We start from the raw sequence: 25,281 nt of genomic DNA, 5'->3' as shown, positions 1-25,281 counted from the left end.
AGGTGGAAAATATGAAAGAAACGTAAGTGCCATATATGACATTGGTTTGTCCAATTATAACCAGCAGGGGCTCTACAAAGAGAAAAGAATGTAGGGAATTTGCAAAGTAGTAACTCAGGACATTTCCCCATAATAAAATAGTTTTTAATTAATAATATTCAACACTTATTTTATGGGGGCAATTGCAAAAAAGGCATAACACTGAATTTTTCAGTTTCATTATGTTCACAGTTATCAGGTCAGTTCAGGCTTTTCTCTTCACAGTTTCTATTTTCTCTTCCAGGTTGTGATTCCAACAAATACATTAGAAAGTTCTCAGTACTTGAAATTCTAAAAACTTGCAAGTAGAAGAAAAACGTCTTCAAAGAAACAAGAATTTGGCATTTCATTGCCAACTCTAGATCATAGGACAAAGAAAGATGCCTTCAGAATTCTTAGGGGACATATTTTGAACTTGGAATTCTATATTCAAATTATCAAGCAATTGTGAGGGCAGGAAAAAAAACATACAAAAACTCAAAAAGTAACCTATAAAAACCCACACCAAGAATGTTACTCAAAGATCTGCTTCAGTCAGATGATAGTGTGAACCAAGAAAGAAGAGGGTGTGAGTTCTAAGAAACAATGGGTCCAATATGGGAGTGACAGGGAAGAGAGCTGCATGGCTCACTTTGAGTGTTATCAGTCCAGATTAGAGTAGGAGGAAGGAAAGTTCTAGAGAAGGCTAAGAGAGAAGAATTCAAGGAAAAAGGGAGTTGATAGTATAACTGAAATGATGAAGAACTAAAAATAATTGAGGCTCTGATAAATACAAATTATGGAAGAGATATGTAAGCTGATTTACTGATTATAAACAATATCAAACTACAATGTTCAATCACATAATGCAGGCAATGTTTACTGATGTTCAGTTTAAAAAATCAAACCATAGACATCTGATGACAGATGCAGAACAGAATTAAATGGCTTCACATTCTACTACGTGAAGCAAAACTTTTGGAGTTGGAGGAAGGAGAACTGAAGGGAAAGATAGAACATGCTGACTTGATGGAAAATATGTAAAGGTAAAATTATACAACTTAAAATAAAAATGCTAAATTAGTCAGTATGAAGTAAATATAATAGAAAAATTAAGAAATCAATAAAAATGACAAAGCATATATATAATTTAGATATGGACATAAGCATCAAATTTAAATTATAATCAGTTAAAATAATTGAAATGATTCCCTTCAGATTACAGAACTGCAGATTTGGAATGATGAGACATTTTTATTACACACCCCTCTGATTTACTATTTTATGCATGTCAGGGTGTTAAAAGTTAAAAATCTGTATTAAAACAACAAGGTTATACTGTATAGCACAGGGAACTATATTCAATATATTGTAATAACCTAGATTGGAAAAGAACGTGAAAAGGTATATATATATACACACACACACACACACATATATATATATAAATATATATATAACTGAATCACTCTGCTGTACACCAGAAACTAACACAACATTGTAAATCAACTATGCTTCAATTAAAATTTTTTAATAAAAAATAGAAATCTATATTAAATAACAATTAATAAAATCATATATTAATCTACAAAAATAAAAATAAAATTCTTAATGCTAATTTAAACTGAACGTAGAAGGATTCCTGGGCATCTTGAAGATGGTTGTAACTTTTTCTTTTTCTCTTATTATCAAGTCTCATTAGACAATATAGTTTTATAAAACAGTTTTTGTCTCTTTCCTCAAAGCTGGTTTCTTGGGAGCAATTCTTACTCAGACCAGACTAATTTTTAACTTCAGATCCCAGTATTCTTCCTGCTTTAGGTTTGCACTCAAAAGTACTACAAACGACATGAGGTATTTTTTAGTCCACCTGACTGTCTGAAACTTTTGACTCAGCAGGAATGGTGATACCATACAAGACCTTTTCTCTACCTTTTCTCTGTACCTACTTCCCAGTGAGACTGAACTAATCCTAAAGGCAAACTTGGCAATGGTTATGCTCCCATGAGTATATTGTCTGCAACAGAGAAGGGTACTGGAAAACACATAGGAAAGAAATCTGAGTACCCCAGACTTAAGCATGCACTTAAGTATGGTTGTTAGCAGGCACAGGTTATTCCAGGCTTTTGATTGACAATCCCCACCTCTCCACTAGGCTGAGGTTCCAACCTAATGACCAGGACAACTGTCAGTTCTTAGTATTAAGCTTCCTCGAAAACATAAGTCTTATATTTTATTCAACAGTCTGAGTTTTTCTCTTAATTTTAAACGTTTGTTTTAAACACAACAACTTAGAATAACTTACATTCATTCCAATTACACACAAACAATGTCAAAATCTGGTAAGGCCTACATATTTAATTTTAGGAAATATAACTGACATCTACTCTGTTCTTCATTAAAATGATGAGTAGCATATTACTGACCTTTTGACAAATACTTGGTTTTGATCACCTTGAGAATGATCTCAAAATCATATGCGGCTGTTGTTAAAAGTACACACATCTTATTGCCTTCTTGGTCTTACTGAATCATAAATGCTCAGGGTAGAGCACAGGCATCTATTTTATTTTTGTAAGGTCTCTGTAATTTTCCAATATTTATCACTGTTTCCAAGTCGTTAGCACCCCTTCTACAAAGCCAGATTTGTCTCTTAATTTGACTCTAGTAAATATCCAGCTTAAGAACAGGAGTTGAATTTCCCCCATTCATCCAGCTGCTCATTTGTCACAAATAATAGGTATCTTCTACTTATGGGCACTGTACTAAGTCCTGGACACAGGATCAACTGAAGATCTCAGCTTTTGGGGTGAGGCAGGGTCTTAAGTGTATAGGACAGAAGGGAATTAATGAACTATTATGGCAATTTAATATAAATTATATAGGGGAATGTAATTTCTCCTTTGCATACTTTGTGAGGTTCTGAGAAATGAGATAACACATATCTTTGTGAGTTACAAATTCATATACAAGCATACCTTGTTTGACTGTGCTTCACTTCACTGTGCTTCACAGATACTGCATTTTTTACTAATTGAAGGTTTGTGGCAACCCTGTGTTGAGCAAGTCCAACAAGGACATTTCTTCAACAGCCTTTGCTCACTTCATATCTCTGTACCACATTTTGGTAATTCTCACAACAGTTAAGAGGTTTTCATTCTTATCATATCTGTTATGGTGATCCGTGATCACGGATCTTTGATATTACTACTAACATGTGCTGAAGGCTCGAATGGTTGTTAGCATTCTTCAGCAATAAAGCATTTTTTAATTAAGGCATATACATTTTTTAGGCATAATGCAATTGCACACTTAATAAACAACAGTACAGTGTAAACATAACTTTTCTATGCGTGGGAAATAAAAAATTGTGTGACTTGCTTTATTGCAATATTCACTTTATTGTGGTCTGGAACCGAACCCACAGTATCTCTAAGGTAGGCCTGTATTTCTTAAGCTCTAGGGTACACAGGGTAAAAGTTCCTGTTACTTAGAATGAAACCCTACCCAGAAAAATAGGGCATTTTTATCTGCTTTGTGCTACTGCCAGTTCAACTCAGAATGGTAAACCTCACCTAGGAGTGGGCATTTTTATTGTTCACATGTCAGGCTTTCAGTATATTACATTTTATTCTGATGACAAAGCAACTCAGTTCTGAGTATTGAACTGCTAAGTTTTCCTCTGCTATTTTGATTTTCTCTGCAATCTAAGAACTGTGAATAATAATCAGAGCAAAGTTTCAGTGGCCCTTGAGAGAGCCCAAATGTACTATTCAGCCAGATTTTTTCCCCTGAATTCTGGAGGTAGAGTTTCTCTATTCTAGAAAAACATATCTTAGTTACTTCTCATTTTAAATACTTTCTTTCAGAGTAAAAATAAGAAGTAAAGCAAAGCGGAACATAACTTTTCTCTGTTGTTTTGTGCTTAATATATGAAACTCTTCATGAAATAAGAAAATTTCACCTTAAAACTATTTCCTGATTATATGTGTAGATGAATATATGTATTTATATCAGTTATGAAAGCCCAAATAAGCTACAAATCTATGTATGCATATTCATACAGCAACTTGAATAAAAGAATATTCAAAATAGTGTTTCTTTGAATAGAAAAACTTGGAAAATTTCATGAACTTCAAGTCCATTTTTGTTTTTTTTCTGATTTCCTTTCTCAACTTATGTCTTAAATAGCTCTTCGCTGTGGTGCTTCTTTTATAATCAGTTCGGCACTGCCCATTTACTGCCACCCCATCACTTGTTCCATGAATACCAACAGACGCAAATGCCTCTTAATTTGTATGCATACTGCCTAGTATTTACTAATATCCAATATTAGTATACAATTAATATTTTCTTTAAAAAGAAGCAAACCAAATTAAACTAAACTTCTGAAAAATGTTGCTTACCTCTTTATTTCAAAATGGTTCTGAGGCAGAGGACTTTACATCTGGTAAATACTGTACCATTTCGTGCCTGGCAAAGCTCGTTGGCAAGTCCCAGGAAATAAAAATGGAATCTGGGTAATAAAACAAAGTCTAATCTTTTCCTTTTCGTCAGCGCTTCATCTAGTTTCACTTGCTCATAGGGCTCGGCCGGCAGAGGACTTGCCCCCCATCCCTTCAGACCAGAGTTCTTCATGTGAAAGGACACTTCAGCTTGGGGTCTGGATGCCGAGGCGCAGAGCACCACGGGGCGGTTCAAGATGGCGGTGGCGGGCTGTGTGCGGAGACCCTGCGCCCGCCGGGCACTACGCTCTGGGGCGTGAGCAGCACAGCTGTGCCGCTTTTTCCGAGAACTCCGCCCCCTCCCCCCTCCTCGCTGAGGCGATCCGTATAAAGCAGCCTCGCCCACAGCCTGCCGGGAAAAGCGGGAAAAGCGGGAAAAGCGGGAAAAGCGGGAAGAGCGTGTGCTCTGGAGTAAAAGCACGGTCTCTCCATTCTCTGATCAAAGAACAAAGCTTTCTTCGCTTCTGAGGCAAACTGGATCTCGATCTCGTTCTACTGGCTCGAGCAACGCCAGGCAGAAGGTCCCTTGCTGGGGACTGACTTGGGATGGTCAGTAACAATTTGGTATCATATAAAAGGAAGTGATGTTTTGTTCTTTTATATATGCCACTTAATTACCACCCACGACAAGGAGTTACATGATTTGTAAGTGTTAAGAGTTTGCACTGTAGATTGCTGTGGGAATAATTTTATAATCTAAATTCAGAAATTTGGTCTCTTTAGAACATTTTAGCTTATATAACCAACCTTAGTTTTTAAATCTCAGCAAATGAATGTATGTATATAAATACACTTCATAAAAATGTACATGTAAGTATAATTAGATATACAACACATATCTTTACTTTTAACCCAAAGGTAAGTTTTTCTTTCATTTTTAAACGTATCAAGTGTTAATTATTCTTTTGAGTTTATGCAAAATTTTACAGAGAGAATTCAATCTTAACATTAAACATAAAAACCTGCTGGTTTTAGAATATATGAATGTATCTTTCTCGTTATTCTAATTTTATTATTTCTTACATAATCACATAAGAAAAAAGAACTGGCTTTATTTCTTTTAAATGTTAAGATATTAAATTTCAACTTTTCTAAGATCTTACCAAATTTTGGTTCCTCTGGTTTCTTGTTTAAACTCAAAGTTGAAAAATGAAATATATTCATAAAGAATATTTTCAGCATACTTGGTATGCTTTTGAAGTACTCTCAAGGTCTGCAGACTGCTAGTTATAACTCAGCAGTTGTTTGCATTTGTCTTTAACAGGTAGCAGCAAGTTGACAAGGGCTTTGAGGAAAGGGGGAAAAAAAGAACATTTATATTGAAAATAGTCTTGAATAAAACAATAAAATGCACCAAGTAATTCTGAAGTGTAGATCTTGACAGCAAAAGGTAGCTCTTTTTTGGTTCCTTAAGTATTCTTGGTGGGGGTGGAGAGGAAACATAGTTTAATATTTCTTTTTTCAGCCTTTAAACTCTCCCTCAAATCTTTTATTATGACATCATATATTCTTTTAAATGGGGCCCATAGGTATGCATTGAAGAAATAGTCCAATTCGTGGCGTAAATTCCACAGAAGAATATTTTTATTTTCAATTATTTCTTGCAGAGATGCCTTATTTAAGAACTGGAGTTTATTTAACACACCCTTTATATTCTGGTTTTGAAGAGCTCTTCCTCCATGAAGCAACTGATTATAGAAGCAAGTAATTTTTGTGTTTCTAGAAAAGTTTAAGAGAAATCACTACATCATTTTTGAGTAATAAGGAAATGTACTTTTACAATTACAGATTTGGTTTCTCTCCTCTAAGATCAGTATTAGTGGGGAAAATTCAAACTTTCTTGTTTTCTAACAAAATAAAAATAAATATATTCTAATACAATACTACTACTAATAAAAAACAAACCCTTCTCAAATATTGAAACCTCTTCAATGTCTTAGGGATTAAAAAAAAATTTCTCTGTAGAAAAAGCAGGTCCCTTTGTCCAATTTTTATGGTTAACTACCTTCAATGTCTTTTTTTTGTTGTTCTTATAAATGTTCTTTGGGGGATGAAGAATGAAACCTATTTTAATCTTTCTTTTTCAGTCTTATGAAATGTAACATTTATAAAATCCTATTATATAGTGGGTATAGTTTTCTTTTTGTTAGCGTTCAAAATTTCTCAAATATGTTGTGGTTACTTTTGTGGTCAAAAGAGAAAGAGACAGACAGAGAGAGAGAAATAGAGAAAAAGAAAAAAGGAGAGGTAGAGTGCTGAGACTACGACTTGCTTTTATCACTTAATATGTCTCAGTGAATTTTGTCTTGTGGATCCACCCCTGGATGCCTCAAAATTCCATAACATGAATGTATTAATAGATAAATGTGTTAACCATTTATCTGTGAATGGACAGAACTACTCCTGTTTTTCCCCACGATTTAAAATAATATTGTAATAAATACTGTCCTTTTGAATAAATGCACATTTCTTGGTATTCCAATCAAATTTTTTATGCTTGCCACCATACCTTTACTGGCTTAATTTTCCCTATTCATTTATACACACCAAATGTCCCAGTTAAACTGGTTTAATCACCATTATTATGCACGTTCTCCTATCTGAGCTCATTGCTTGCAGCAAACATTTGATTGATCAGAAGTTGCCTCCTAAATCCCTCTCTACATTTGCTAAATCTCGTGCATTTGTCAGGTTCTGTCTCTGTTTATCTTGGTCAGCAGTGACTGCTTCCTCTTCTGTAACACATAGTTACCATGCATTGCTCAGTCATGTGAGTTATCTTGTATTAGTTTACATGTGTAAATGTATTATTTTTCCTGCTGACTCTAGACCCTTTTAAAGACATCTGATTATCCCTTGAGTTTCTAGCATAACTGCACAGTTTCCTACTCAGGACAGACACTGCAAACTTTAAAAATGTGAGAGTATCAATTCCTAGATTTCCTTCTTAGTCAGAAGCAATATGAAAATTCTTAAAAAGTGAAACAACACACAGGTGTCAACAAATCAGAATCGAGTTTGACTATAGTGCTGAGGAAAATGCCTGCAGCTCTCCTAAAGTATCAGGTGTTTCTTTTTTAGTTGCCTGATTATGGGGAGATCAGCTGTTCCCATGAAGAGCCTTGGCAGTTGTGGTCATTGGGAAGTTACCTGAGGACTTAGGACACTGATTATGATTATGACATACTGGCCATGGAGGAGGTCATCCAGAGGACTTGACTGCAGGTCAACCCTCGAGCTGGAACCGCGTGATCAGAGGCTCCTCCCACTCCCCTGTCCTCAGAACACGCTTTCTGCCCACTGTTTCCACTGCAGCAGCCACTTGGAGAGCACAGCCTTGAGAGGGTACCGTGTTACTGAGACTGTGTGCACCACACTAGATGTGAGCCCCAGTAAGGCAAGGCGTCCACATAAAGTCCTAAGATTCTGGCCAGCAGGTATGGAGAGTTACTGGTCTTGCAGTGCCTGAGAAAAGCCTCCCGTGTGAATTCCCTGGATTATAAAAACTGCCACCTACTAATTTGGACTGATGGCCTATATCTTGGGTCCTTGGTGACGGGGAGCCAGTTTCGGATTTCACCCCCAGAACTCTCGAGGTTTCGAACCAACCACAGGTGAGTCATGTATGAATATTCTTCCTGTTAACCAAAATTTCAGAAACGGAGACCTGCCTGAAATAGAGAGACATTTACTTGAAGTCTGTCAGAGCTGCAGCCTGGGAGACAGATTCAAGAAACACTTGAATTGTGTTCTGCCAGACTACAAAATGAAGGGGCTTATAAAGGCAAAAAGCAGAGAGACTGCAGTTAGTTATATGAGTTGTTTATTATAATCGGAGCTGGCAAGAAGTGAGGGTTATTGTGAAGCAAGGATTGGTTGGGGTCCAAAATGGTTGCACACAAGAGGAGACCTTGAGACCAGAGGTTGCAGCTAGCAGGTGTCCTGAATAGGACTGGTTGTATGCTTGGGTCCAGTACAGTTCCAAGAAAGTTCAGGTTCTCAGTGGTCCGGGACATATCTGAGACCAGATCCTCATGGCTGTCCAGCTCCAGTTTTGATTACCTGAGCTGTGATTACTCTGTCACAATTTCAAGTTGTCGTCGGCCCTATTTTTGTTATGTGAAAACTCACCATTATCAACAAGAACTGATGGAGTAAGAGATATCTGAATTATTTATTGAAAGATGAATAGGGATTTACCATTAAACAAAAAGACAAAGAATAGCAAGATAGTGCTGTGTATTATTCCAAGTTGAAAACTAATGAGTGAACTAGTCTGGAATTCTTGAGAAATAGTGTAAACTTCTGTTTAGCTGGAGGCAGTGGACGGCAGGGAGAGTTGGAAGTTATTGGAAGAAATTATAGATAGATTTGTATGCCTTAAGTAGTAATTTAGACTTAAGCCTATGAATATGGGACTCTAGGAGTTTTCTAAGTCAGGGAATGAAATAAGTGGGTTTGTGTTTTGAAAAGGCATCAGTAATGGCTGTGTGCAGGAAGTCATGGGATCTTATGAGAGATACGAATCTTTGGTTATTTTTCGCACTTGATCAAACAAGTCATGATGGGTATATGAATCAAGGCAATGACGAAAACAAGGGAGCTAGGTGGAGAGAATGGAATGGATTCCAGAGATATTTAGAAGATAAAATCCACAAGATTCTATGAATGAATGGATGTGGAGCAGGTAGGTGTAAGGATGAGGAGAAAGAAATGGCAGATTTCCAGTTTTTAATAGATAAATGATGTCATTAACAGAGATAAGATATAGGAGAGGAGCACATCTGAACCCAGTAGCATTTAGTCTCTTTGAAGAAGGAAGGGAAAAACTTGATATGACCTAACTATAAAGGGACATAATGTAAATAAAAATAGGAAAAATCATTGTTAGTAGACAGTTGACCCTTGAACAACATAGGTTTGAAATGCAAAGGTTCATGTATATGCAGATTTTTTTCAATAGTAAGCACTGTAGTGCTACACGATTTGGGGTTGGTTGAGTCTGTGGATGTGAAACTGTGGATATGAAGCACCGAGTATAAGTTATATGTGAGCTTTTGACTGTGCAGAGGGTGGGCACCCCTAACCCCTGAGCTCAATGGTCAACTGTAATGGAGATATCTGTTCCTATGTAGATTTTTTTTACAGTTTGAGAATTTGCTTTAATTTCAGTTGCTCATAGACTCTCTATATTAAAAAAAAATTACTGTTGTAACTGCTATGCTGAGCTAAATTTATTTAATTTTAGGTGTGGTCTCAACCATTTATTTGACTGATAATATCTGTTTTTGACCCTTTCCCAATTAGGATTGAAAAATAAAACATTTGTTGCTAATTGAATATGCTTCAAATGACACAGGTGCAAAATATTTTTATTCAAGAGGTAACTTATTTGTAAGATGAGTAAAGTGTTACCAGGTCTGACCAGCAGATGAAAGAGAAATTCAAGAGTAAAACTTTATCTAAGTGTAGTGGGCCGAGTGGTGCCCCTCCCCAAGATATATCCATGTCAATCCCTGGAATCTATGACTAGAAAAGAGGTCTTTGTAATTAAGGATTTTGAGATGAGAATGTAAGGAAGTCCTGTGTTATTCAGATGAGCCGTAAACCCAACAACAAGGGTCTTTATAAGAGATCACTTGGAGGAGGAGGAGGCCCTGTGGTCACAGAGGCAAAAACTGAAGTGACTTGAGCACAAGTCAAGTCCAAATGGCCACTGGAACCTGCAAGAAGCAAGGAAAGGATCTCCCTGTGTCCTGCTGAGGGAGTGCAGCCCTGCCAACACCTTCATCTCAGACTTTCGGCCTTCACAACTGTGGGAGAATAAAGTTATGTTTTTTTAAGTGACCAAGTTTGTAGTAATTTGTTACAGCAGTCATAGAAAACTAATATACTAAGCTTTTTGGGTAAAGGTCTGAATATCTGTGGCCAGGATAACAGTTGAAAAATTCTCCAGTGGGCAGTAGAAAAACTAGAGTTACTTGAACAAATGACTTTACATGTTTTCTAAAGAATTTCTGTGACAGATGTGTAGCTGTCTAATGAGCTCACTTATTTAAGCTGGCTTTGAGTGAAGGACAACTTCTGTTACTGGGGGTTTTCCTTTCATGTCCTAACAATGTGGTTCCTGTAATGCTGAGGGGTGGAGCTGCGGGGTGGTAAGGGGTTTTCAGGAAGAGGAGTTCTCTGAAAACAAACAATAGATTGTGCTGAAATATTTATGAAAGGTTGGCATGAAAAAGCACACGAACAATCAGATTATAAAAACAGGTCTAACGTTCAAAGCAAATAAAAATGCATTTTACATGTGGTTTCATTTTTCTGAAATCACCTTTGCCAAAACAGCCACATAGAGAATAGAGTCTATTTACTTATACATGTTGCCATTGGACCCGATCTTTTCAGTTCCAAATTCAGTTCTACTCGTTTATTTTTTGGATGCTGTTCAGAGAGTATATCATAATAGTTTCTTTTGAAATACTTTTTTTTAAACTTATTGTATGAGTTTCCTAGGGCTGCTGTAACAAATTACCCCAAACTGCATAGCTTAAAACAACAGAAATGTGTTCTTTCACAGTCTGGGAGCTACAAGCCTGAAATCACAGTGTGGGCAGGATTGTTTTTCCTGGAAGTTTTGTTGGAGGCATTGCCCCAGGTCTCTCTCCTAGTTCTGGTGGTTGCCAGCAATCCTTCGTGGTTCTTGGCTTGTAGACGCATCACTGCGATCTCTGCCTCCATTGTCACAGGACGTTCTCTCTATTGTCTCGATGTTCAACTTTTCTTCTTTTTATCAAGGCATCAGTCATTAGATTAGGTTTTACCCTAATCCAGTTTGACCGCGTCTTAGCTTGATCACATCTGTAAAGATTCTGTTTACCAATATACTGGTCAGGGTTCTCCAGAGAAACAGAACCAATAGAATGCGTGTATGTATATAGAAAATAACTTATTTTAAAGAATTGGCTCATGTGATTATGGCTGGCAAGTCTGAAAGCTACAGGGTGGGACAGCAGACTGGAGACCCAGGGAGGAGCTGATGCTGCAGTTGGGGTTAGGGTGTTGTTTGTTGGCAGAATTTTCTCTTGTTTGGGGAGAGTTCAGTCTTTTTTTTTTTTAATTCAAGCCTTCAACTGATTGGATGGGGCCCACTCTAAATATGAAGGGCAATCTACTTTACTCAAAGTCCACCAATTTAAATGATACTCTCATATAAAACCACTCTCTCAGAAACATCCAGAATAATGTTTGACCACATATCTACTCATGTGACCCATCCAAGCTGACCCAAAAAATTAATCGTCAAAACAAATAAAGTCGTGTTCACATGTACTTAATGATGTGACTTGACTATATCTTTTTTGAGGACCATAATTCAACCCACAACACTTAATGTACATATATAGGTAATTTCAATAACTTTTTCTTTAATATTCTCTTGTTGCAAAATATTATAACAATCTTGGATTTACAAACGATAGTCTAAATGTTCTGACTATTTTAGGCTGATATCCAATGAAGTTTAGTTCTTAGTATCGGAAGAAAATATTCTCTTGCTATATCAGTGTCATCACTATAACACTACTTGGCTTATAATTCAGCCATTTTCTCCATGCTGATGTCCACACTGCTTCTATTCACTGTCATGTTTTGTTTTGTTTTGTATTTCCATTCATTGAACAAATGATTATTTGTTACTGGGGGAAGAGAAAGGCAGTTAAGGGCCTTGCTCTCATGGAGCTTGTGTTCGCCTTGAGTTAGACAATAAACAGAAAAGGAACAAATTGATAGTGTAATTGAAGATAGCAATTAAGGACTAGGGAGGAATAAAAAGTGTGAGATGATAGAGGATGAACTGAACTGGGAGTGCATAGAGCAATATTAGATCGTCATACCTGGAAAAGCTTCTCTGAAACGAAGACTGATATTTCAGTTGGAAAATGAATGACAGGAAAGAGCCACTGATCTGAATGTTTGAGGAGAGAGCCTTTGGCTAGAAAAATCAACAACTGCAAAAGTCCTAAAGATAGAGTCAGCTTGGTGATCACATGGGACAGAAACATAGCAAGTGTGGCTGGGACATAGTGAGTGAAGGGGAGGGATCTGAGATGAAGTCAAACCTGAAGGCCCTTCAGACAGGGGTAAAAGTTGGGATTTTTTTCCTCCCTATTTTCTTAGGATTTTATTGGAAAGTTTAAAGCCGGGGAGGAAGCATTGATCTATGTCTTTAAAATATATGCTTTAAAAGTTGTAGCCTTTTGATAGAGATAAGATTGAGGGGACAATGATAGATACGGGAAGATTAATTCAGAGATTTTTCATTAATTCGAAAATGTGCTGATGGTTTGAAATAGAGTAGTTCCAATAGCATTGTTTGGTTATATTAAGATAATGAAAACCTTGGGGAAAGAACTCAGATCCATGTAGGTGAAGGTAAGTCTCTTTCCCACAATGAACTCTATATGCACTTAGTGACATGTCAGCTGTGAATCTTTTGGCAATACCAGTGACAGACTTTGCTTAACCTATTGCAAAGATGAAAGTATGCCTGATGTTAGGAGTGATCAATATCATATCAATGTCTGATGATTAAATGTCATTTACCTATATTTTAGGTTTGATTGAAAGTGTACTTGGATCTGTTTTTATAATAGAAAAAAATGTAATACAATGTGTAATTTATCTTGAAGGGCAGATTTGGAATAATAATTTTATTTTCCCAAGTGTCAATTTGAACAAGAATCATCCAATCCAAGATATGGTCCAGTAGGTTGGGTCCAAGTTGCTTGAAATGTAAAGGTGTTAATTAGTTTAGAAAATATTGACCTTCTGCTACTGTGTTTTTTGTTTCATTTTCTCTGACAGGAACTGATAGAATTATGGATGTCTCAGTAGAATATAAAATTAGATGTGGGGCATTTTTCATTAATATTTTTGAGTAAATGAATATTTTCTCCTCTCCCTCCCACCCTCCAAACCCTAATAGAGGGCCTTGAATGCAATGGAAACATTAACAGTGATAATGTTTATTTGGGACTATTAACTTGTATAGTTTTTATTGCTTGTTAATAGAGATCATTAATAAGTTTTCTTAATGCATTGATATAATAGGATTGATGTTCTAAGTAAAAAAATTATTAGGACTTTGAAACATTATCACATGTGTTTTACTTATCATTGCAACATAGCAAATTACAATTTAACAGCCTAAAACAACATTATTATGCTCACAGGTTCAGTAGTCAGGAATTTGAAAAGGGCATAGCAGAAAAGTCTTGTGTTTGTTTCATAATATCTGGAGCTAGCGAGACCCAAAGTCTGGGGATGAATCTACGACCAAGGGTGGAATCATCTGAAGAGTTGTTCACTTACATGTTTAGCACCTGAGCTGGGTGACTGGACATCTAGGACTATTGTCTAGACTGGAAGTCTAGGCAATAATTGGTTAAGTTTAAAAAGCACATATCCCATGCCACAGGAATCCCACTTCAAGCTATATTTTGAGTAATTTTTTCAAAGAACACATGTACAGAGAGGCTTACTGCGTCATTGCTTGTGATAGCCTGGAGTACATGACTTCCAAGCAAGACAAGTGCTGATAGGAACCAGCCTTGGAAAGTCACAAAATGTCACTTGGCCACAGTTGTGTTTGTGAATGCCATTACAAATCTTTCCAGGTTCAAGGGGAAGGCAAGTAGACACTAGCACTTTATAGATGATTTATAGCATTGTATTGTAAAAAGGAATATGGGAAGGGAGATAACATGGTTGCTGTCTGAGGCATACACAATCTGGTACAACCTGTAGAATATTTAGCACAGTGCTAAACATGTAGTTATTAGAAGTGTGAAATATTACTTAACTTCCCTGGATTCTGGTTGAAAGGTACATTATTATGGAACTTCAATAAAGCTACTTCTGCTTTGCTGTTAGTTTGGCAAGGTATGTCTTGGTTGGGGGCCTTCTCTTCATATTGTGTGTATGTGTGTATTTCAGCTTTTGTCCTCTGAAACTGCTTCTCAAATGGTAATACACAGACCGTTAGCCGGCTGATGAACTGTCACCTGTTCACAATGGGATATGGCATTTGTGTTAGAGGTAAACCAAACATATTACTGAACACTGCTGATTTTTTTAATAGTAAGAATTTCTCAAAGAAGAAAGCAGTGCATTGATTTCCATTCTGATAATGATTATGGACCCACACGTGGAATAGCAGGAAAAAAAAGCAGAAGCTGAGGCAGGGATACAAGTTTCATACTTTACTTGAGAAAAAGACATCCAAGAAAGTGGGGGTTAATATAAAAGGGAAGTGAGGCAAAGACAGAAGCAATATAATGTGAGACATTACTCCTTTTGGCACTTTCACAAAAAGCCGCAAAGAGACGGGCAGGTCACCTAGCAGGCACAGTCACTTGGTCCACCGTATTTTCCTAGAAGATTTACAAGGAGGTACTGCCCCTTGAAGAACCCTACTAGGGAAAGAATTGGAAGGATTTATCTTCCCAGGTTTTTTCCAACTTTGGTTAACCAGAATTTACTCTGTGGAGAACTAACTCCTCTGCCCTTCCATTCTGTTTCATTCATTCTCTTGGAGGCCATGCAGGAAGCTCCCCCAAAGGTTTGTATCCAAACCAATTTGTGTGTGCATGTGCTTATTTGAATGCATGTATGTGCATGCATACATGTATGCCTTTGAGCTTATGTAAAAAAATTTTCATCTGCTAAAATCAGAATTCAGAGAGTAGTTTGCCCTATATTATGACCTCTAAAACGTCATTACAAAGTTATTCACAATAGTAGTTCACATTTTTTATACCTCTTATAGCAGGGTGGGGAAACAGATTTTACAAATTTTTATTGAAATGAACTTTGACTATGGAAGAACATTGAGAGAAATAGCCTCTAACATCATTACTAAGCTTCTCAGAATTTCTTCAGTATTAATAATAACAAAGTTTTGAGTCAAGTATGTTATATATAAAATTTTTACTTGAGTGTGGTAGGGGACACTGTTGGTGCCCCATCCAGATCCACAGTATCAGACAGGAACACCCATCCATCAGCTGTCAGGAATGTTGGGTGCTAATGACTCACAGCTTCTGCCTTCTCTAGAGAATTGCTCTTGGTCGAATGGGAGCTTCCTTGCCCAGGAGGTGATGTGCCCTTCCATGCAACCAGTGACTGACATGGAGATAGAGAAGGCAGGTCCTTGGCCTCAAGGTGGGCTGGATTCTGTGTCATAATTCATGCTCCAGAGGCTACGTGGGATCAGGCAGAAGCTGGTCTTAGGATGAAAGTTCATCCATGCTCAGCTCCTTCCCCAGCTGTCTCTGCTTCCTTCGGTCTCTTTCTCCTGAGAGCACTGCCACCCTCAATCATGAATGCTCAAATCTCTGTCTCAGGTTCGGTCTCTAGGGAAATTAACATAAGACAGGCCGTTGGAAGCACTGATTGAGAGAATTTTTGAAAGAGGAATCACTAGAAGTGGGTTATTGACTGAATGCTGATAAGTGGACTGATTTATAAATGACTCTAAAGTAACAAGAAAGTGTTTATGAGGCTTCTATGGAGAAAGACGTTAGAAAAGAGGATAGATGACAATTTTAGATATCCTGCATTTGAAATAATGAGGAATCAAATGGAAAAGGTTGAACAGAATGTTTAGCATTTAGATTTCCAGAACTGCAGTTTGGATCAGTAAATAGGACTGAGGGTCATCAGCAAGGACGTGACTTTTGAAGACATAAAAATGTACGAGTCTAAAAGGAAAAATCTTAAAGAAAGAACAGAGGGCAAGTGGATGTGCCTTTACAAACAAGAAAATGGCAAATGTTTTTCTTAAAGGAATTCTTGTGAAATCCCTATCTGTTCTTCAGGTTGTGAGCTTTATTTGAACTTTTGAATTGGAAGTCCATGCACTTATATAAAGTCTACTTTTTATTTGTAAAATAAACTTAAGCTCAGCTTTTAAGTCCATGTAACACCGTGAGGCTAAGTCCTGTATTGATCATAGAGCCTTGAAAGTATTTTAAACATAAGGTTTAAGTTTTAAATCCTTTGTAAGCTGTTCAATTTCAGCATTTGTTTCTCAAATGCAATATTACTGCTTTTGAGATTCAGCTGATTGGATGAAAGAGCAGGTAGATACGAGATGAGTCTCCCTGGCATCATCCACTTTATTAAGCAGTGCTCACAGCACAGCCTGCTTCCAAAACACCACAGAATTACACCAAAATGTCCACCCTGGGCAAAATGTTTTGATCTTTTGTCAAGGTCTGCTTGAATGTTAAATATATACGTATTTTTCTAAAATAAAAACTCAATACTCTGTGTTTTATGTCTCTTCTTACAGAAAAAGTTGCTTATTATGTGTCATTTCTTTAACATCTTAAAATAGTTCTTCTCAGAGTTCCCATTTCTGTATCTCAGGCGTGGATAGTAGTGCTTTTTAAATAATACATAATAAAATGAACAAGCATAGCTTGTTATAAGAATAAATGTGAAATTAGGGTGTAATCATTGGATTCCTCTGTGGTAATAATGTATGGTATACATTATTAAATTTATTAAGTAATTTGACAAAAGTTTGCTGGGCACTGTACTATCAAGTGACATGCTTGGTAAATAAAAGAGTCGTGGTAATAAAGCACTGTGGTCTTTACATGAATTTTTAATTAGATCTCAAAGTAAATATGAGAGCCAAGGAGTTACTAACACTATAATTCAGTCAAGCAAGGGAAAATCTGAATTATGGGAAGTTCAAATCCAGACCCTCATATTTTCCTTATATTTTGTTGATTCTTGTTTGTTAGTCACACAAGGAAATCTTCCTAATAGAATAAAGTTGTTAGGTGAACGAATTGCATACACTCCTCTTTCTTTGTCGTAGATGAATAGATGGAAATCAGTTACAGATTGTTGTTGTCGTTCTGAGGACTAAGAGAACAGAACCACAGTTAGAATGGGGAATATGTAATGAACGCTTGAATGTGGCAAAAAGAAAAAAAGAAATGTGATATAATACAGTATATAGTTTTTAGTCTTCATTAATCATTGTTGCAGCTTATGTGAACTAATAAAACGGCTAGCAAAATTACAAGTTTAGGATGAAATGTATTCTGGAGCCACATTATGTAATCGTATCTGCTCTCAGTTAAATAGACTTGGAAAGAGAAAAATACTCAATGTAATACCTGGAAGCCAACTTGGCCATTGGCTTTTTTACCCTGGAGCACAGGGCAAACTATGTCAACAAGTTGGCACCATTTTATCTTTCCCTTTGAGAGGTATTTAGGTCTTTTTATTCTGCCTCTTTGGTTTCTCCAGCCAAAGAAGAGTCTTAGTTTAAGTGTGCATAAGTGAAGACATTTGATCAGGAAGAATTTACATACATAAAGAAACTAACATCTCATTATCAGCAAATGTAACAAAGTAGTTGTTAATTTTTAAATTATAGCCCAAAACATGAATAAACATTCACTTGGATTGTGAACACATTTTTTATTATGCATTGTTTCCCTATAGATTTAAAAATATACTCCAGATCAATACGTCAATATTTTAGACTAAATATAATTGTCTGCTTAGAACATTTTGAACTTATTTGAAGAAAACATACACAGATACACATACTATTCATTTTTCTAATACATATACAATACTATATCTTACTTAAAATACCATTTAGTGTTGGTTTTCAAATGACTCTCTGAAGAACAAAATATTCTCTCATTTATTAAACTATTGCTTCCCCAAATTTGGTTTGTAAAGATGAAAAATGTTTCACAAACAATATAACAATTTGTTCTGTAACAGCTTTCATGTTAATTCTATAATTATGGAAAGTTTTAAAAGCCGATTTTTGGGGGGGTCATTATGTGTAATATAGCAATGATTAGTCAGGAATAAATACTGAAACAGACTTTATTGCTAACTATGTTGAATAGAATGGATATCAAAGCCTTTCTACATCACAGAAACTGCTATACAATTTTCAAACTGGTGATTGTTTGGTTTTGAAAAAATTAAAAAACAAAACCCAAAACTGTTATGTGGGAAATGATATAGAAATAATAGAAAGTTTCCTGAACTGAAAGTGAAGAACCTGATTTCTATTCTTAATTTTAACCAACTTTGTGTCCTTAAGTATATCACAGTGTCTTAGAATTTCAGTTCCATTATGTATCAAATGAAGGAGTTGGACTAAATGAGGTCCACAGACACTTCTGCCTCTAAAATTTAATGATGTTGACAAGCGGTTTTTAAGAAGTTATTTCCAAATTTTCTCTGATATAACTTCTTTATGACTTGGAAAAACCAAGTCAATAGTATTCAATAAATAAACAGCAACAATAAGAAAGGAAAAAACAACTCAAATTGATGCTAACAGCTAGCCATGGGACATGGTGGGATAGAGGAATGTTGTCTACATATAGTCATCCCCAGTCTGAGAAATCAATTGACGATAATACAGTAGGCGTTTGCATTCTGATATGTATATGTGTTGAAGGTGAGAGGAACGGAAATGTTGACCACAGTCTCCACCATAGGAAGATTATGGGATCAGCCTTAACTCCTACTACAGAGAGACACACATGAATGATTAATTCTTCTGAATTTATTCTAGTTTAATCTCCCAAATGATGATGCTGGTATACTTGTTACTTGAAGGTTAAATTTACATGTCAGCATTTCCAGAGATCGAGATGCCGTTTCTCTCTCTGCTAAATGTCTATGCATCCTATAGCACACAGTTTTCAATATATGACCTTGGGGTAGGATACTCTTATTCCAAATTCCATTTTTCTTTAATAAAATGGTGATCCAATAAATTAGTCTGTTTCCAAACAATTTCTTTTCCCCAGAGCAAATCTTTTTGTATGCTGGTTAATTAAATGGATTTACTAAGTTTGATCAGTGGTTTATGTGTCTGATTTTGCTTTAATGTTACAGTTTTGCCAGTTTTCACTTGTAAGACAGAAAAGAACAGATGTAAAGTTTGTGGGGAAAGCTAATATTTTTATTAACTTGTGCTTTTGATAATGTACTTGCCTAAGTATGAGATTAAACCATGAATTATCAAGTCATACAAGAAGACAATCCTCATAGCACAGAGAACTTGGTTTAACCAGAGTTAAGTCAAGGATGACAGAAATAGTCAGAAAACCTTGACCCAGTGAGTCAGAGAGCTGCACAGGAGAAATGGGAACTTAGAGGCTGGTGACAATAAAGTCTCTCTCCATTGATTCTAATTTTCAGCTCACTTAGTTGTAAAAGTTTGTCTTCTTTGGCAACAAGAAAAAAGCAAATAAAAAGCAAAGGCCAGGAGCTGGTTCCAGGATCTATCTTTTGACTACCTCATTCTTTTGAAATTACTTTGGCCTAACCAGAAACCCAACTGAGAGCTTTTTCTATGTGCTGTGAGGTTAAGACCAGCTACATTCTTGATGTTTGAAAGAATTGCCTACTTCAAGGGAAATTGTTCATCCTGTATATTTATGACTTTTGATACAAATGGAAACTCATTATTGACCATAGAATCAACATAAATTGTTTGCTTGCTTAGAAAATGTGGTTTACTAAAGGACTGAAAAAAATGACTTGCTAACTAGACATGGCTGAAAGCTGTTTTTATTGTCTTGTGGGCGATGACCTATAGTTAGGACTTCCCTAAGTAGATGGTGAAGTGGAATCTGAGCAGAAAGGATTTAAGTGCCTCACTGAAGAATTTTTAGGACAGAAGTATGACTTAACCAAGGTCATAACATATATGGTGTTATTATTATTTTTTATTTTGGTTTACATGAAGTATCTAAAATTCATAAACTCAAGGATTTTCTTTGAAAACTTAATAATTATTAACATCTTTGCAATTAGGAAAGCTGAATTTTAAAGTAATAAAATGTGAAGCCAAATTTCATTCATCATGCCTTTTATATCCCTTAGAATGGCATGTAATGAATCAGTGGTCTAGTATAACATATGAGAATATGAAAGTTTTTCCTCTACATGAAGAGCAATATATGCACTCATAAAAGAGATTTATTATACTAATTTTCCTTAAATTACTATAATAGTGTTATCAAGCATATGACTGATAAGATACCACAGTTAATCTAGCTTTAGTTTCAAAAGTGCCAAGAGCATACCAAATTATCTCGGCAAGTTGGATGAATATCTTTCACCTTAGATTCTATTTCAACATTTAATTAGAAAATGTTATCTAAAAAGCAACTATCAGTTTTATCTGGTACTTTCTAAAGTGAATTTATAAGTCATGCATAAAAATGGGATAGTGAGGGAAAATGGTAGGTGAGCTCACAGCTGGGCAAGGAGGAACTCCTGAAATTTCTAAACTCAAAAAGGAAAAAAAAAATAAGTTTTTATTAAGGCCATGATGACCTAACCTCGGCAGAAATGGAGTCTTAAAACATTCTATTTTCCATTGAAACTAAATATAGGGAAGCTATCTAGGGAAAGGCGATTTGAACATCTTGACTTTTCCTGCTTTCCAACAGTTTCATGTTTCTTTATGTTACTGCAATGTCAGCTTGCTGAGGGCTCATGTATTTCACTTAGGAAATCTTACTTTCAGTAAGGACTAAGAGAGTGTCCAGTAACATTTATTCTCCTGATATTTAGAGGGAAAGTTCTTACATTTTAAAAAAAAATTTCAAAAATATCCTTTCCATTGTAATTTTATTAACTCCTAATAGAGGAACAATCGATTAAACAAATGTAAAAAAAATATCAAATTGAGTGACTAATAACTTTGTCCTTTCCTTTGCTTTAAATCTCAGTCCAGCTCTGTAGTTGCAAGTGGGAGCTCATATTTGCTTTTGCACTGATTCAAGTTATTCTCTTTTCTGTAAGCCCCAACAAACCTGTGCAGTTCTGGCTTTGTATTTATAATTTACCAGTGCATTCTTGTATGGGACTAAAGTAATAATAGCTCAAGAGTATTTTCTGCTTGATAATGTGATATTTCTGAAAGCTATTGGTTGCTTAGTTTAGTATAAATATTTATTGCCCTCTTCCAATTAAACAACTATATAGATCCCGAAGTTTATAATCAATCATATAAAGGAATAACTAGTGTAGTATCAATGGGAAAAGTAATTTTTTTCCACCAAATATATTTTTGAGCAACTGATATATGCCAAGCACTGTTACAGGTACTAGAGATAAATTAGCAAACAAAAATGATACTAATTTTATTTACAAACCAAAAATAGACTCTCAGATATAGAAAACAAACTGTGGTTATCATAAGGGGACAGGGCAAGGAAGAGCTAAATTAGAAGTTTGGAATTAACAGATACACATTACAATATATAAAAAGATAACAAGCACCTACTGTATAGCACAAGGAACTATATTCAATTTCTTTTAATAGCATATAATGGAAAAAAATCTGAAAAAAAATGTGTATGTATATGTATAACTGAATTCTTTGCTGTACACCTGGAACTAACATTGTAAATCAACTACACTCCAATAAATATCAAAATTAAAAAAATAAAAAACAAATACTCAAACATACATAAATGTACAAATTTAAAACAAAATATTAGTATTATGGCTGAGATTCTGTTGAATATTTCTATACCTAATTCTAAATTGTCCCTGTGTTTAAAGATGATGAAACAACTAATAAACTATTATGCTAAACAAACAAAAAAAATTAGCAAATAGTACAGACCAAAAAATTTACCAAGGACACATGTATCTTACAAAGTTACATGTATAGGGGGTACACATACATTACTCACAGTGGGCTCTGTCCAACCCTACCTCCTCCTAAAATATGCATATTGGATTAGGGATCTTTCTTCCCAGATCTCAAGGCAGTTTGGAATCTTCTCATTGCACTTATTAAATTGGACTAAATTTGTTGATGTCTTCTACACTAGGCTTTGTGGGAAAGAATCCTTTCTTATTCATCTCTGTCTCCACTGCTTAGTGCAGCACTTAAACAAAGTGAAGGGTTCCAGAATTTATTTTCAATTTGTGGACTCTGAACTCAGGAAAGTCTGTCTGTGTTAAAATTTAGATAGCTCCATGTATTAATTAAATGAGTTTTTTTAAATTGTAGTATAGTTACAATGTTGTGCCAATTTCTGGTTTACAGCAAAATGTTTCAGTCATACATGTACATATACATAGTCATTTTCATATTCTTTTTCATTATAGGTTACTACAAGATATTGACTATAGTTCCCTGTGCTATACAGTATAAACTCGTTGCTTTTTTTAATATATAGTAGTTAGTATCTGCAAATCTCAAACTTCTAATTTATCCCTTCCATCCCTTTTCCCCCCCTGGTAACCATAAGTTGTTTTTTTTTTTTTCCTATATCTGTGAGTCTGTTTCTGTTTTGTAAATAAGTTCATTTATGTCTTTTTTTTTTAGAGTCCACATATGAGTGATATCATATGGTATTTTTCTTTCTCTTTCTGGCTTACTTCACTTAGAATGACAATCTCCAGGTCCATCCATTTTGCTGCAAATAGCATTATTTTATTATTTTTTATGGCTGAGTAGTGTTCCATTGTATAATACACAATTTCTTTATCCTGTCATCTGCTCATGGACACTTAGGTTGCTTCCATGTCTTGGCTGTTGTAAATAGTGCTGTTATGAACATTGGGGTTCATGCATCTTTTTGAATCAGAGTTTTCATCTTTTCCAGAGATATGCCCAGGAATGGGTTTATTAGATCAAATAGTAACTCTATTTCTAGTTCTTTAAGGAACCTCCATACTGTTTTCCATAGTAGCTGAACCAATTTACATTCCCACCAGTGTAGGAGGCTTCCCTTTTCTCCAGACCCTCTCCAACATTTATCATTTGTGGACTTTTTAATGATGGCCATTACCTCATTGTAGTTTTGATTTGCATTTCTCTGATAATTAGCGATATTGAGAAAAAGATCATACACTATGATCAAGTTGGGTTCATCTCAGGGACACAAGGATGTTTCAACATATGCAAATCAATCAATGTGATACACCACATCAACAAAAGAAAGGACAAAAATCACATGATCATCTCAATAGATGCTGAAAAAGCATTTAATAAAATTCAGCACCCATTTATGATAAAAAACAAACTCTTACCAAAATGGGTATAGAGGGACTCTATCTCAACATAATAAAAGCTGTTTGTGACAAACCCATGGCCAAGATAATACTCAATGGTGAAAAGTTGAAAGCCTTCCAGCTAAAATCTGGAACAAGACAAAGATGCCCACTCTCACTACTCTGTAATATTTTAATTGAATGGATGAAACTACTCTGTAATATTTTAATTGAATGGATGATCTCATTTGCTTTCCAGTCATTGCTGCCATGTGAAGCAGTCTAATATTCATTCTTTTAATTTAGGGAGAATTCCTATTATAGAATTAATATGAGATATTCTCTTTATGACTTCTTAGAGAATATCAATAATATTGATGCATGTCATTAATCTTATTACTACATATTTTATGAGCTATTAGTAATAACTAACTTTTAACTAAGCTAGATATTTCTTTGATTACCCTAACAATTCAAATCTACCTTCTTATATTTGTAATATTGAAAACATGGAAAATTAAGTTAGTTAATAAAGACTATAAGCTAAGAGAAATGTAAAATATCAATAAACATTTTAGACTCTGTGCTTAATGAAATGAGTGAAGTAAAACTGCAATGACTTATGTAATATTTACCTGTTACTATAAAATGGAAGATCATCGTGTAGTGAGTTACAGTATTCTCTTGCATGGGCTTGCATTTTCATGTAATGGGAGTTTCAGATTCTCTTATAATTTATATTAAGCAGAAAAGATAAAAGTAAATTAGTAAAATATCCTAAAACATTAAGGTAAAGAACATTAAGCTAAGCAAACAATCTTCCAGGCAGCAAGCCTGAGGAAAAGAAAACTCATTTGAACTTCATTTTAAAGAGCGTCTGCTAACCTCAGATCCAACCACATAGAGAATTATGTTCTGTGCATGACTCAGGGAGCAACAGATGGAAGCATAAAACTAATTTTAGCTATCATTGGCTGGACCAGCACTAAGCCAATACTTGAAGTATGTTTTTTGTTAGTGATCCCTTTTTTCTTATTATTAGGCCCTTATTTTTATTCAGTTTCTATTGAAACCCCCTCTTCCCAAGGACTTGTGTTCTTTAATTTATCTAGCCTTTAATGTTTCCTACTTTTAACTCTCTTATTGCCTCATTTTAAAGGCATTAGCAAACCAAAGCACACCAGAAGCAGATTTCCTGAAGAGTGACAGGGTGAGAAACACATTCCATGAGAATAATGAGGATGTTTGCTCTCAAGAAGAGGGAGAGAACTTGAAAACTGCCTGCAAGTAAACAGGGAGTTTGCACAGAAAAGGAGTAAGTGTGCTCTAAAGTGGTCCCTAAGGATGAGCTAGAATCAGGGTAAACAGTGTTAGAGAAAACCTACAGGTGAACTATATCATGCTGTCGTACTGGGTGGGACTTAAGAAATATCTAATTATTTCTTGGAACTTTATTTTTGAATATTTGAATCAAAATGACTGTGCTAAAGAAACTACTGTGTCCTCAATTTTTCCTCTTAGAGTTACTGTCTAGGTCTCTGCAATTGGGCAAGATATTCAATCTTTAAAAAGTCTCATTTTCTCCATGTGTAAAATAGTGTAATAATAGTAGCTATATTATAAGATTGATCTGAGGAATAAAAGAGAACTTATGTAGACTTCATTGCACAGTGCATGG

General features: G+C 35.4%; 1 protein-coding gene across 1 annotated transcript in view; it reads left to right on the top strand.

Annotated features, from left to right (window-relative positions):
- Window positions 1-7,851: 7,851 nt before the first annotated feature.
- POU1F1 (POU class 1 homeobox 1) overlaps window positions 7,852-25,281 on the top strand; it is a 237,296-nt gene continuing 219,866 nt past the window's right edge. Inside the window, exon 1 of the mRNA XM_010966454.3 lies at window positions 7,852-8,137. The gene's annotated coding sequence lies outside the window, so the exon portion shown is untranslated. The remainder of the gene's footprint in view (window positions 8,138-25,281) is intronic.

Source organism: Camelus bactrianus, chromosome 1 (genome assembly GCF_048773025.1).
Source record: "Camelus bactrianus isolate YW-2024 breed Bactrian camel chromosome 1, ASM4877302v1, whole genome shotgun sequence".
In the NCBI taxonomy this organism is placed as follows: Eukaryota; Metazoa; Chordata; class Mammalia; order Artiodactyla; family Camelidae; genus Camelus; species Camelus bactrianus.
This window is presented reverse-complemented; position numbering and strand designations above follow the sequence as displayed.